A 15952-nucleotide genomic window follows, 5' to 3' on the forward strand; every position below is an offset into this window, starting at 1 on the left:
CATAAGATTTAGAAAAAATATTCAATAGTAATTATTAGAAATATATAATTACTATTATGGTTACTTCACTTAAAAAAAAATACTAAGTATTAAGATTGACTTTCTCAGATTGCTCTAAAAGCAAATCTCCAAGTCACTGAGCACTTATTGTAAGAAGAATAAGTGCATGAAGTTTTTCAGGCGAATGTTTCAATGATGCCAGCCTCTGTTTATAATTTCTTAAACAAAGAATCTCTTCATATTAAAAAATGTTTTAAATTGGTATTTGGCTCCTTATTCTAATCAATGCATTTTGCAAAGTAAATGAAGTTTAAAATGTTGTTTTTTTGATTGTTTAATTTAAATTTTAAAGGGTTAAATTTGCATACAGTATTTTGAAATTTAGCCTTTCTTTGTGATGCATAAAAGAAAAAAAAGATTTAATAAAAATGACTCATAACAATTTTTTGGAGAAACTAGATATCAGTAAATGTATAGGAATACCCAAATTTGACACATTTCTAATTTCCAAATAAAGAGTCGTTTTTATCTCATGCATCCAGATTAATCTCATTTAAAGGCTGTGGTAGCCATTTTTATAGAATTTCAGGAACAGGTTACAGGATTAATTTCTGCTTCATGAAGAAGGAGAGACATGGATTGATTTTCTTAAAGAAACAATTCCTGAAGGAAAAATATCTTGCCTCTGTTTTCATGTGCCTTCTCTAGGTCATACTATATCTGGCCTCTACCTCTGAGTTAGGCAGATAAACTTCAAGACTAGCTGAGACAGCTTCTGCAAAAGAGGAAGTAAATGTACTCTCTAAACAGGAACATAATCCAAAATAAATAAATCACTCTGCTATTCTTCCTATAAAAAATTCCAACTATTAAAGACCCAATATGATGTGCCCAATTACAGTCAGCATTTGTATTTACATAAAAGGCAATAATACATACATAATACCATTTAGATTCAGAAAGAAATCAGAGAGAGACACAGCAAAATAGTACACATGCATTCTGCAATCAGCTGCCCTGCGCTAGGCTCTGTGCTAATACTAGAGACATAAATATAAACTAGATAGATATATGTTGCCTGTCTTTATGGACTTTATTACCCAGTGAAATGTAGGCAACTGAAAATGCAGTAGAAATAAAGTATGCTATGAGCTAAAATTGAAATAGGGGACAAGGTGCCATAGCAAGCATATACCAAGCACCTTAATTTAATTTGGATTACTCAGACAGGCTTTCAAGAAAAATAAAGTAATGGTGACACTAAAGAAGTATAAGAGGTGAAAAAGGAGAAAGATGTGTGGTAGCTCAGGAATGAGAGAGAGAGAAATGATTTTGAGGAGCTGAAGAAAGTTCCCCATAACTGAAGCACCAGTGAGGTTGTGGTTTTGCAGTGATAATGACTCAAGAGGAGCTGGCAAAAATCAGAAAATTGGGGATTTTGTCAACCATGCCCACAAATGTAGATTTTATCTGTGGGATAAGGAGATGCCATTAAAGTGTTTACAGGGGAGAGATATGCTCAGATCCACTTTCAGGAAGGACAACTCCCTGTGAATGCGAAGAATGACTTTTGTGCTTTGGTACAAAACTAGAGACAAGGGAATCTTCAGAAGTCTTGTTAAAATAATTCCAGTGAGTGATGATGATGACAGTAGTTTATTTGAGCATGTTAAGGACAGAGATAAAAATAGGTGAATTCCAGAAATATTTAGAAGTAGGCTTGATCATTGATTGATTATTGGAGATATGAAGAGATGGGTAGATGGGTAGATGGTCTTGATAGTGAAATAAAATAATGTAGACAAATGCTATCAAAAATATGCCCTCCCAATCACTCTGTATTCTCTTATCTTGCCTACTTTTTTCAGAGCACTTATCACTATTTGACTACACGCAAACACACAAAGTATGATAATCTCCCCTTCTTTAGAACATTAACCCTATGGGTACAGAGACTTTATCTGTTGCTGTATCTCCATCAGGAGACAATCTGCTTCAGGTTGGAAGATGATAAATTTGAGTGTCTGGTATACGGGTTCAATATATGAGTTCATGTCTCAGCAGACAGGTGTGGGTTGGGATGCACATTTGAAAATCATCAGTTTATGGAGCAGGATTGAAGCACAGGAGCAAATGACACCTAAGAGTAAGGGTAGAATGAGAGAGACACAGAAGGACTGATAAAGATGAGTGTGAGAGGGATAAAGTAAATAGAGAGAAGCAGAAGATAGTGGTGTCAGGGAAGCCAAGGCACAGAAATTAAACTTTTTGTAATTTTCCGAATTTCGGTTGACCTTTCTTAAAGGAAATGTCTATCTCTGCTCTGTCAAATCAGACAAAAGTTCATGTTATTTTGCTCTTAGATTTAGTTAAACGATGTAAACGATGATTCTACTAAAATACTAGCAGCAATCAGAGCCCAGTGAAAAATAAAAATATGTGTTCTGTGTTCAAATATTAAGAATTACAAAATGGGGTTCAAACAAGCATGGGGCCCTATGTTACTACACAAGTCACACACCCATGAAACGAGTCCTGGAAACAACCTTTATCTTTTAGTTTCAATCAGGTTTAAATGAATCGAACAAGAATATGTTATTTTCCATAAAAACTTAAAACTATTTCATCTGGTCAAATTTCTTAAACCTCAAGGGAACAAGGAAAATAATCCTCCCTCCACCATTTACTTTAGAATTAAAGGAAGCAGGAAATATGGCACCATCAAAAGGAGATTGATTTAAGTAGAAAATAGAGATGATTTTGACTGGTTGAATAAATTGAACATGATTATAAGATAGTAACTTATTTTTAACTTTTTTATATTAAGAAAAAAAAGAAATGTTTATCTCTGTATAAACATTCATAATATATCCAAAGAGCTAGTAATTTAAGCTGTTTAACCAGATAACTGACAGTAAGTGACCAAATAACAGACAGCAACTAAATAATTCTATTTTCATATTTCATTTCTAGAAATCTCCAAATCAGAGTTGTTTTTAGGATTGAGTGAATTAGGACAATTACACTAACCCAGAGCTTTGGTGGTAGAGGGATCGTTCAGTCGTTAAAAACAAATCCTGTGACTCCAATGTTCTTACCACACTGTCACCGAATCAAAGCAGTAGGGACAGCCCCTTTGATTTTCTGCCAAGGCTCTCGATCTGTACATTGCCCTTTTGTCATTACTTGTTCCTCTGGAGGATGGCCTTGATGTTGTTTGAAACATTATTTCATTTGTGCATGAGCCTCTCCATGGAACGCCCAGCATGATTTGTCCTGGCACTGCAGCCTCTTGTAGACAGCCCTGTGATCTGTGTCTGCTGCTGAGGCCAGCAGGCTGACTCTAGGAGATGCACAGTTAAAAGCAAGCTCATTATGTCTGATGATCCAGTTATAAGGAAGTTTCTCAGCCAAACGATTACACAAATAAGGAGAGCAGAATCTATTGAAGACATTTCACTTTGATGATGACTTTAGTTTGCTTTGAGATTAACTAAAACTGACCCATATGGCATATCTACTTTTTAGGTGAATATTAACTGGGCAAGAAAGCTGTAATTAGCATCCCAAATTTGGGCAAACTTCAAACCTTGTCAAGTCATGTATGTGATGACATCATTTAGGCTAAGTCATATATCAAACTAGAAGAGGGAAATGCTGGTCTTGTCACCCTGAGTACCCAGATGCAGAGGCAAATATGAACCAAAATCATCCCTTCTCATTCCAAAGAAGATTAGGAAGCACCTAATTACCAAAAGAAATGGGAACACCATGGTAAGACGTGATTAGATAAAACCTTTGTATCTGGTTTTGTTAAAAATAGAGACCTGAAATATCCTGGCCAGAAAAGTTTTTACTATAAGTTTGAGGAAAGGCAAAAGCTCTTAAGGTCATATTCTAGTGAATGATTTTATAAGATGTGGTTGTGCTACAAGTATGGAGTTTTGCTGATATTATAGTTAAGAAAGGAATATTTCAGAATAATTGGGAAATATAAGCATAGCCAACAGGGATAGAGCATGTATACTATCAAGAACCGTCTGCAAAATGAAAGGATCACAATTACAAAAGTTTGCTTCCTCATCCATTTTCTAATAGGTCAGTTATATTTGTCTTCAGGGAACCTGTTTTAACCTAGATTGCTGCTTTTAAAAAAAAAGAAGAGAGAAAGAGAGAGAGTGGCAGATGAAATCATCAGAATTACACAGATATAAATGTTACTGCTTTTCTTTCCTCCCCTTTATAAATCATCTGCACTAACATAACTAAATAGTCCACCCCACAATTGCTCTTTCTGTTTGTAGCCATGGAATACAATGTTGCTGATCCTAGGGGTGACCTCTGCATACAGGTGTACTTGAAAAGACTATACGACCAGCACTCTTCCCCTGGCTGAGTGCTATGATCTCTCTAAATGGAGTTAAAAGAGGACACTCAAAATTTGAGTTCTTGGGGGCATTTAACTGTCTTTGAACAGTGTTGTTAAGGTTTACTACTAAAGTACAACTGAAACTTCACATCATCCATCAACAGCTGACACTTGATTCACATTATTGTTTATCATGTATTAAGTATCTCATATGAGACAAATACTATACAGACGATACAAAAGATAACTGTCAAAGTGATAAAAAAAAATTTTGTTACTATTAACTTTCTCAAAAATTGAACTTGCTAAGCAAAAAAAGCACAAAATAAAATGATATATAGCACAAGAGGCTTAGTTTGTGTTAACCTTGTTACATATGTTTTTAATTTTAACAGCTCACTCATTTAATTAAATACTGTTAAAGTCATATTGAAGTAGCCTATGAAAACATTCACAAATTTTCATCACTCAAGGATGTTAAACAATTTAAAATATATTTTGTTTAAAAAATAAAGTACTGCAGCTATCTAGCTAGTGGTCATTAAAAGACAGACTTTATTCTAATAAAATAAATTAGCTTTAGAATTACAATTTTTTAAAAATTACAAATGACTCCAGTAAAATTCTTTAAATCCTCAAAAACTAATGATATTAAATGTTGCTGTTTAATATACAGCAAATGACCTTAATGGTATTTTGATAACTTGAACTCAAACAACCAGGATCAAATGTGTTCTGCACTTAATAGCCACGTTTCCTCTGGTAAAACGCAACCTCTCCAAACTTCCCTTTTCACAGCTATAAAATAGGGGCAATAATACCTGCCCTCCTTACTGCCCAGGGCTTATTGAGGCAAAAATGGCACAATGTGTGTAAAAAATGGTTGTATCTCTACATAGTCCTTTGCTGCTTTTGTTATAGAAATCAAGAGATGTCAAGCTTTGGAGTGGTTTTAATCATAAAAAATGTTTTTCAGTCTTACAGTGGTATATAGGGCATAAAGAACTTTTAGGACTTTCCATGGAAGCCATGACAGTAATGAAACTTGCACATAAGGGGAACACCTTTAGGATGCAACCTCAACACCCTTAGGATGTAACCACGAAAACGTCGGCCCCCACCTGCAGGGTCAATAAGCATCAGGATCCTACCTTGCAAGGTCTATATAAGCTGAACACCTTAGATAGATGTTCAAGATTAAACTGAGAACATCATGGACAGGTGCACTAGAGCCAAAGACTCTGACCTTCTGACCAGTGGTAGCCACTGGCTTGGGACCAACGTGCCGGTCTCCAAACCACCAGTCAACAGAGCTGGCTTTGGAGACGCTAAGGACTTTCATCCCATCGCTCTGTCATGTAAGACTCTGTACCTTGCCCACTCTGTGTGTTGTGTGTTAACCTGGTTTAACTGATCAGGTTTATCTGAGAAGGTTCCCCTCAATAAATCTGGCATTGTGGAAAGACACAAATGCATTCATAAGTATTACTTCAGTAGCCACTTTTCTTGCTTGTAACAAATGGTAACTCTTTAATAGCATGTTTATATTATTTAAACCTTCTTTAAGTAATATGACAGGTAGGAAAAAATAAGTTAAAAAAATAAAATGTCCATTTATGACAAAGCTTCAATAGACTTGATCATTATACTTGCAGGGAATATGCATAAGAATTTTTTTAATATATAACTTGAGATGCAAAAATGAAACCATCTGAAACTGCGGTGTTGTCAAACATCATTTAGTGTGGCGGCACTGTAAGTGGATTTTTAAAAAGAAAATTGATTAATTCTCTTTTAATACAAAATAATTTACAGTTCAAAATATTTCAGCCACAAGACTTCAGTGGGATAGTTTCGCTCTTAAAATTAAACAAGTGAAGTTAAGCAAAAGCTTTTAGTTGTTCCTAACTTATTTTGTTTGAAGAAAAAAAAAAAAAAAAAAGCTTTCCTATGTAAGGCGATTATTTCCAAAGAATGAATAAAGAAAAAATTGCTTGAAAAAAGAATGATTCCCCTACTTTATCAGGTAATAAAATCTATTACCCTGAAATCATTTCACTTAATTCTCACTTGCTCACATATCCCATACTCCATTTTGCTGAGTGAAATTTAATAAATCTCTCAGTCTAGGATTAAATTTTACTGTTTTATGAACTGTTAAATTGCATTGTATGCTTATTAAAGCTGGTGTTCTCTCACTCCTAGATACATTCCCATCTCCACCCTAGGGCACAATTAAACAAACAGCAGAGATTTTGTTTTCACCATTGGAGTGTTTTCCAACAGGGAGCAATGCATGAACATCAGCAAGTCATTTAACTATAAACAATGTGCACTTAATAATCTACATATGCCTTGAACTACATAAACTATAATTTAAAGAGGATAATACATCAAATGAATAATAATCCCCACATCACAAGCTCTGACTTAGTTAAAACAACATAGTTATTGAAATATAATGTACCGTATATTACTTATACAGTACACTTTTTGCAAGCAACTGAAGTTTAATTATTTTTTACACTTACACAATGTGTTTACCTCTTAATGCCAGGAACGAAACTAGCATGTATAATTCAGATGTCAATAATAAACAAAAGTCTACTAACTATATAGAGTTGCATGAGTAAAGGAAACAAAACTTTTAAAGAAGATGCATTTAGAAAAGAAAATGCATGAAAATGTTCTTTTTTATCCACGGATCACTGGAATTGCCTTTCCAAACTCCTAGGAAGAATCTCAATTCTATTAATGCAGAAACTCTAAAATTCATGCCTAGACATACAAAAGAGAGTCTTTGGGAACTCAGATTGTGAGACAGGAGGAAAAATAAGCTTCATTGTTTGAATCTTAAACTACATGACCTTAGGCAATTTACTCAGCCCCACAGAACTCCAGTGTACTAACATATGAAATAGGAATGACAATTGTATTTACCTGAACTGGACTTTAGGAAAATAAGTTAAATTCAGTACCAGTTTGAAAATTTAAGTGAAATAATGCATTAACGTGCTTCACTGGATTACATACTCAAGAAAACTAAGCTATCATTATAATCACTATGTGTAATGGAAGAGTTATCTGATTTTTATTTACTGTTTACACTTTAGTAATTTAAGATATTTGTGATTTTCCCTACTTACTATATTGTATATTCCAGAACTAAACTTTTTTGAATTTTTGTATTTCCCCCAGAACACATGTTATATATTATATAAATATTTATTGATTTACTCAGAAAATGGTATCCTAAACCTCAGTTCCCCTGTTTAAAAATATATTTCTTCTTACAGTGTAACAAAGGGTTTTAACAGACATTGAATCAAAGGCTGCAAAAGCATGATAATTCAGCAACATGACATCAATAACTGGGCAAATGTTTTCTTTCCTCTTTTCCTGATAAACCTATATGTCCCATCAGCTATTTAAACCAATATTCTCTGGAACTTTTACATCAGCCAATAGTTCTTAGCAAGTCATTATTTGCAAGATTTCAGGAAGTCACTCTTCAAAGTTAAAGATATCTTTGTCTTTAAGAACATCCATTTCATTTAAGAACTATGAGGACTAAATCCTTAGTAAGTGCAATAGCAAAAATTAATGTCAATTTGTTGACCAAACTTCATGAAAATCGGGCAAATTCATGAATAGCGACTGATGGACAAGTTAACTGTATTTTAAACTAATACACATATTAAGCTTTACTTGTCTTGCCTAATAAGTTCTATCACTCTGGTATGTTCAACTAACTCATGACTGAAAAACGAGACAACTTTTTTAATTCAAATGTTGGCCATCTAATGAAATTGTTTTCAAAGAGGGACTAAACATTTATTTTTATACCATGACCTCACAAACCTGCTCTTCATTAAGAGTCTATAACAACCTTCCAAATGATGTCGGAACAGCCTCTGAATTTCATGATGGCATGAAGCTTTTAGGAGAGAATGTCTCTTCTAAACAGAGTTGGAATAAAATCCTTAAACTTTATAAATGTAAGCATTTATTAATATACATTATTATAGGAAGAGGAAATTTGTTTTCTTAAGAAAAATTATCATCCCTGTTTCTTTTAGGACAGTGACAGAAAGGCCACGCGGCAAACTCGATTGTCCCATAGTGCTTATTGCTCTTTTTGTTCTTGACTGTGTTTGGTCATGACTCTAATTTGTTTTCTAAATATCCCAGTGCCTCCCTCCATTTAATTAATTTTCTAACTATTCCCTTGAGGAAACTTACCCCTTCCACTAGTCTTGTCTGAACCGTGCAGCAGCATCACTAACAAGGAATGGCATCACGTTGGCCTCAGATGTTATTAAGGAACACAAAACCTGGAGGGAGGGAGCTTTATATCTCTCATAAAACTCCTCTAGAATAAAACCTTCCAAATGAAGTGCCTATATGCCCTCTCTAAATAGAAACCATTCCTGATAAACTTTTTCCCCCAAGAGTTAAAGACTTCATGTTCAACAACTAATTGAAAAAAATACAATTTCCATTATAATAATGTTTCATAAATTGCTTTCCTAAGATGAAATGCACTTTATAAATCAGTTTTGCCAATAGGCTTGGTATACCTTTAGACATATCTAGAAGAGAAAAAAAATATTTCACAATATTTAGCTATTATTTTGCCATATTTTATTAATGTTATTATCATGCTGGCATCTGATACTGCCCTGCTCCAAATGACTGAAAATCTGTCACACACACCCGTTAGATAACACTTTCAAATTAGGTTTTTAATAGTGTGTAGTATGATTTCTGATCTATCTAACAAGCTAGGACAGATAACATCTAGTTTATCTGGAAAATAAAACTAGTTTCCTCTCATGTCTCCATGGGTAAAAAGGTTGAAAACTCTCTAGCATATAGGCTAGAAGAAATTTTAGATTCATATAATGTTAGGAGTGCTTTTAGAGATGATTTACACTAACCCTGTCATGAGGGACAATGAGTTTAAATGGCAGGTTTTCCTGTCTTATCCCTGGCTTCTGGTACTGATTTGTTCTCTCTACATTTAAGCCTGAGTGAATTATAAAACTCTTTAGTAGTACCTCATTGCTGACAGAATCAAGTCCATAGTCCTCCATGTGGCTTATAAGGTCCTTCATAGTCTAGCCTCCTTTCATCTGGTCCTTTCTACATCCCGCTATCCCTATCTCCTTGATTTTCATGATCCAGTCATATTGAATGTTTCACTTCCTCACAGGACCCACATCATCTTACTTCTTTGCACATGCTGTTCCTACTACGTAGATCATTTGTCCTTATTTCCCACAGTCCAATTCCTAATTAGCATAACCTAACTACTCAAGATGTAGACTAGGAACCTCTGCTATGTGTTCACCTGGAACCCTGTCCATCCTTTTCACAGCACTTATCACATTGTACGGAGATGAACTATACATTTACCTGTTTCCTTCAAGAGACTTTGAGGGTTGTGAGGAGGATTATGGATCCTTTGTTTACCTTTACATCACAGGTTGGGTATCACAGGTCTGATGCATGGTAAGTGCCACTAAATGTTCAATAGCTTATTAAAAGGCCCCAGGTCAGAGTGCTAAGTGAGCCAGAGAATCAGAAGTAGAACCTAGACCCTGTATCATAATCCACTGTACTGTCTTCTATACCACAGTATCTTTGTTTTCTCAAGCAAATTCGAGATTGGATAACTGATTACATATAAAACTTAATTTACGCAGCTATTCATTTTTCAAAAGGAAATTACTTTGATACAAATTAACGTAAGCTTTTGAGGTGGGATTATTGTTAAATTTTTGTATAAACTAATTAGATTATATGAATATCTTTACCTAAATCTCAAATTATAAAAAGATTCTAAAAATACACATTGGAGGAAGATAAATTAGTCACTTCACCAACATAAACTTTCTATTATCAAGATCGTATACTTATAGAAGAAGGAGTAATCTATATAGAGAAGAGAAAATGTAACATTTTTCTCTATCAACTGCTAATTTGATATCTTCTATTTTTATTTAGCAAAAGTAACATCATTATACTTCATTCCATAACTCAACTCAAATAATTTCTAATAATATTTGATGACTTTAATTTATAAAAGCAAACATAATAATTAAGACTTTGGTCTATAGCCATGCCATCCTGAGCAAGCCCAATCCTGTCTTATCTCGGAAGCTAAGCAGTGTTGGTCCTGGTTAGTACTTGGATGGGAGACCACCTAGGAAGACCAGGTGCTGTAGGCATAAAAAATAAAAAATAAGTGATTGTAAGCTGACAAGGTACTTGCAATCTTTGAGGTCAACCAAGGATTGCCTCGCTTAACAAAAAGAAAAGAAAAGAAAAGACTTTAAAAGGTACTATGAAGAACATTCCTAAAAATTAATAGTTATAATTAACAAAATTTTAGTAATTTGAATTTTTTATTTTATTTATATATATTTATGTACTCAGGTTATAATATTATAGAATCCTATATAGCACAATTTGAATAAAATTCTCAAAAACATAGCTATATAATTACGTTAGCAATATATGCTGAATTATAATATAGAATGTTTCAAAAAATATGACTAAAATAGAATTGTAAGAGTAAAAAAGTAAAAATATTACATACAGTACCATAAGACTTTTTCAACTGATTTTATTTGTACTATTACTACAATGTATTCTATATTTTCAATATTCTATATAACTTTATATAGTAGAAAACGTCAGCAACATCCCATTAATATATCAGAAAACTATTAACTATCATGAGGTAGAAATACAAGCCACAAATTTTCAAAAGTCTAATCCTTCTATTTAGTTCTCTTTGTCATATTAATACAAAAAACCTAATCGATCATTAATTTTTAATAGTTAGAGTCTTTTAAAAGTGAATACATAGAAAGAAGCTGAGTGTTCTAAAATATATCTAAAAACAAATACTTATCTTACATGTCTTTCATGGATTGTGCTCATGATTGTATAGCAAGTTCGTTTTCTCTAAAAAGAATTTTAACCTTCAGTAACTCCATGTAAAGAACATACCAGATTCTTCTGTGAATTTAAATTCTAGATCTTAGGGGAAAAAAATAGTTTTCTTCCCTTAAAATGCTCTTGCATCTTTTGAAATATTATAATGCTCATAGAAAAATCATAACAAAGAGTTTTGGATGCAGAATAACAACAATAGCCTTATTATTTTCTATGCTGATTTAAAATGCAATTTTACAATGAAAAGTTTACTTTCTAATATCTGTGTCAGTCTATATATCATATCTAACAATTTCCCCCTTTGGAGACTAATAGAACTACTTCCAAAGTGTGTGTGTGATTATATATAAAAACAGCTTTATACAAATATTTGGATTTATAGAATACTTGTACATATACAATATTATCCTTCATATTTATTAGCATTTCATATGTTAGTGTTGATGTTGGTATTCTGAGATTAATATGTGTGTATGTTGGATAAGGCAAATGCCTTACTTTTCTAACATTCTAATAGTCTATCATTTCTGATATCATTGAGGAACTGGATTCTCACTATTAGAGAAAGGAGATAATAGATATAAAATAGAAGAGAATAAACTAAAATCCTATAGTACTAAATTTGACTAACAAAATAAACTCATGATGTGTTTTATCTTATAATTAAAAATAAAATAAATATTTCCCATCTATTTCTATTATTAAGACCTAGAAACAATGACCAACTCAATAGCAATGAGTACCCTCAGTGTCCATTCTATAGTCTTGATATACCATTTCTCACTAAAAGAAACCAGGCTCCTGGATAAACTGCTGATTCTAGGCCTGGGGCAAAATAATATACAAAATAGGCCTGAAAAATCTTGTTAATGCTTAATTAAGGATGCTATCATTGAGAAACAGGTCTGAGTAAAAATTATTTAGAAGCTCTCTTGAAAAGATTCACAATAGAATAACTTGAAAATTGAGAATAATAACTGAAATGGATTTAAACATAAAAACATATTTAATTATAGTGATAATACAAAAAATTATCAGTGTCAACAAATGATAATGAGCCAACTATTAATTTAGAAACTGGTAGGTAATGGGAAATAATTAAGCTTTTCTTTTTTTTTTTTTTTGGTACATAAAATTATATGACTGGGAAAACAAATAGCAAGTAGGAAAGATATTTCTTTTAGAAGTATTCCAGTTAACAAATGAAGAAATGAGAGAAATAGAATCTCTTCATTTGCCTCCTTTGAATTAATGAATCTTGGCATTGAACATTATTGGTTGCTAAAACCACAAGAGACAGGCAAACATTAAGTGTCTTCTGATGGAAGAACACAATACCATCTATAAAGTAGTTTTACCCCCCAAAAAACAACCAATCAACAAACAAATAATCCAACCTTATTGTGATTAAGTCTTTAGAACCAACAACCAATTTACAGAGAATAGAGAGGACAGATCAATATGTTAAAGATTATCATCGGGAAGCCATCAGCAAAATCTAGACAGTAGAATAATGTCAGCCTATTGTAATGAATGGTTCTCATTTGAATCCCAGTTCTGAATTTTCAACTGTAAAAAAAAAGTGATATATATGAGTCTATTGGAAATTGGAACATTTTGACAATGTTAAAGAATTATTAGTTAATTTTATGTACTATACTGTTATTTTGGTTATATGTGTTATTGAAAGAGTCCTTCTTTAGTAATACATAATTTAATATATCCAAACAAAATGATGTAATATATAGGATTTACTATGACATAACATAGAAGGTGAAGTAGGAGTGGATAAAGATAAAATAAAATGGCATAGCAAGCTGATAATTTTTGAGGCTAGTTAAAGTACATAAAGGTTTGCTATTATTATTCTGTCTCCTTTTGTACATAATTTAAATTTACTATAATAAAAAGGAAAAGGGAAAAGAAAGGAACAAAAAGTTTAGAAAATAGAAGTAACCTTAGGGATTTATAGTGAGTACATGGTAGAAGAGAATCTCCATGTTTTGCTTCCAAATCCAGTATTCTTTGAACTGTACCACAATATTTCACAATGCTAAGTGAACTTGAAAAATTTGAAATTAAATGAAAGTATCCTTTTGGAAAAATAGTCTTGAATCACTTGCCCTATTTAGCCTAGAAAAGGCATGAAAAGTGAATGAAAAAGCAGTTAAAGGAATAGCCAGTGGGCCTGTGTGAAAGAGAGCATGGAAGTCTACCATTCTTCTACCAATCATATGCCCTACAACAATAGTTATGAGATTTCTTTCCCTCTGACCATTCAGCTGCTAACTACCCAAAAATAAGATGCTTGGAACTACTGAAAAACAATGGCATCCTTTGTCCTCAATGCTTTTTCCTGCCATAGCATTGAGACATTGATGAATCTTGTTACTGTAGTTGCTGCTAAAGATATGTGCAATAGCCATGCGCTTTGTGTGCTATTAATCAGTACCAATGGAAGAAATATTGGTTATGCCAATGAGAGGAGAAAGGATTCTGCTACCAGGTCTGATACTTTTATTTTCTATCCTGTTTCCAATAAATATGATTTAGCGGTTTTCAAACACATTTATCTGAGCTTCTGTGAGTTAGGTAAAAAAAAGAAAGCATGACGTACACATCAGAAAATCTGGTTCTTATGAGAAGGGTAGCAGTATTTATTGTGATTACAGAGTACAAGCTTTGAATTCTAAGAAATTTATGTTCAAATCTCAACCCTGCCACTTACCTACTGTGTGACCTTAACCAACTTAATCTCTCTAAGCCTAAGTATATATAACTGCAAAATGGTAAAAAAAAAATTCAACAACCAGGAAAGTATGGGTTAAATGAGGTAATTTTAAGTAAAACATTTATCATAGAGGCTGGCACATACAAGTGTCTAATAAGCAATACTGTCTGTGTTACCATTGCCATCGATATAGAAAGAAAACCAAGAAATGAATATATCCTGAACAATTGCCTTCATTAAGGAGTCCTGCTTATTCATATCAAAGGGAAGACCACTTTTCTTCCTACTGATCATATAATATGCTTAAATATACAAAATAACTTTATTTTTAAACCCTCATTGATAGACTACTATGAAGGAATAGTATCATTAGCCTCAGTTAAGGGAAGCCACGTTAGGCTGCATCATCGGAACAGATTTAAGTGAGGCTCTGTATCCAACTTCTCAGAGACTCTGCTTTGAAATTTGTTTAGCAGAAACAACACTTCTTTTGTAGTGTATAAAGTAAGTAAATAAATTTATCTTTCTTATTCCAGGCATTTAATAAACATTGGTTCCTTTTCAAGCAACCAATGCAATATTTTAGACTAAAATTTGGGAGTTTTTCTAAGTCAAAGTCCTCCTCCTAGACCTAAAAAAATCCTTTAAAAATTTCAATACATGTATTTGCTTTATGATGTACATAATATTGAAATGAATTAGAATATAATTCATAACTAAATAAACATACATATATTTTGAGTCATAGCCAAATCAAAATGCTGGAGATGATTCAACTGGAGAATGGTCTCATGTTTTTATTCAACTAATAACTTCGAATCAACATTTTTTTTAGCACTTACTGGTTTCAGGTACTTTGATATATTCTAAGGATACATGTATCAGTAATCCTGCTCTAACAGAACTCATAGCTGGTGAAAAGGGAGAAATTTATGTAACTATTTATGATGTAAATAATTACCAAAACTATTTAGGTTGAAACATATGAAATTATAGATACCAACCATTTTCAACTTAAAACAATGGCAATTTCTTATAGTTCAATTAACATATTTATAGTCCTTTGTAAAAGAATTTCCTAACATTAATTCATCCTTTAAATGAACAATGATGGTTAATTCCCAGAATACAAATTTTGTAATTACTAAATAATTTTTATTTAATTATCTTCTTTGTGCTAAATGGATCAGAGGAATGGCAGAACTAAATTATGACTGTATCCTATGACATTACCTAAGAGATAATACATCTTAGTCCATTTATTTCTAACAACTTCTAGAATAAGAAATAGCTAACTCCAAAGTATTCATTTATTTTGCCTGAATGCATGTTTTTCAGTTATTTACTTTCATTTTCATATAGTCCTGTAACTTACATTAACCTAACCAGGATTCGTTCTGGTTTTATATGGTAAGTACTGTGGGAACATCATTTTGTTTATTTTTGCCTAAAATATTAACATTTTCAGGAGAAACTCTAGCAATTGCAATGCCAGCCAGGTCCCTTTGGCTGGTATCTCTTTCTGACTTGGCAGTATTTGAAATCCTCCTGGCTGCTGGCCTCTATAGCACGTGGCTTGCCAGCCACAGAACAAAGTAAGATATAATTGTTGTCTAATAATATCCAAAGATAAATCCTCTATTGCGGTTTCTCTGTTTCATTCACTGTGGCCTTAAAAAACCACAGAGATGGTCTTTCTCCCTATTTTCATCTGAATTTAATTAGTATCCAGATACAATTTAAACAACTCAAATAGTAGTGAATGATGTATCTACCAACATTAGTGTCTATATTGTTATTACAAAATAGCATTATTAATCCTTAGATTATTTTTTGAAATTCTATTGACTCAATAAATTAAGCTATCTCATATATATATGTATGTC

The 15952-nt window shown here is 32.7% G+C and overlaps 1 protein-coding gene and 1 pseudogene across 3 annotated transcripts in view; one reads left to right on the plus strand and one right to left on the minus strand.

Annotated features, from left to right (window-relative positions):
* The window catches only part of LOC102896341 (glutamate receptor ionotropic, kainate 2), a 551413-nt gene that overhangs the window by 247569 nt on the left and 287892 nt on the right, over positions 1–15952 (minus strand). The gene's annotated exons all lie outside the window — the stretch shown is intronic.
* LOC112474998 lies at positions 10484–10602 on the plus strand (annotated as a pseudogene).

This window comes from Pteropus alecto, unplaced genomic scaffold (assembly GCF_000325575.1).
Source record: "Pteropus alecto unplaced genomic scaffold, ASM32557v1 scaffold7, whole genome shotgun sequence".
NCBI lineage: Eukaryota > Metazoa > Chordata > Mammalia > Chiroptera > Pteropodidae > Pteropus > Pteropus alecto.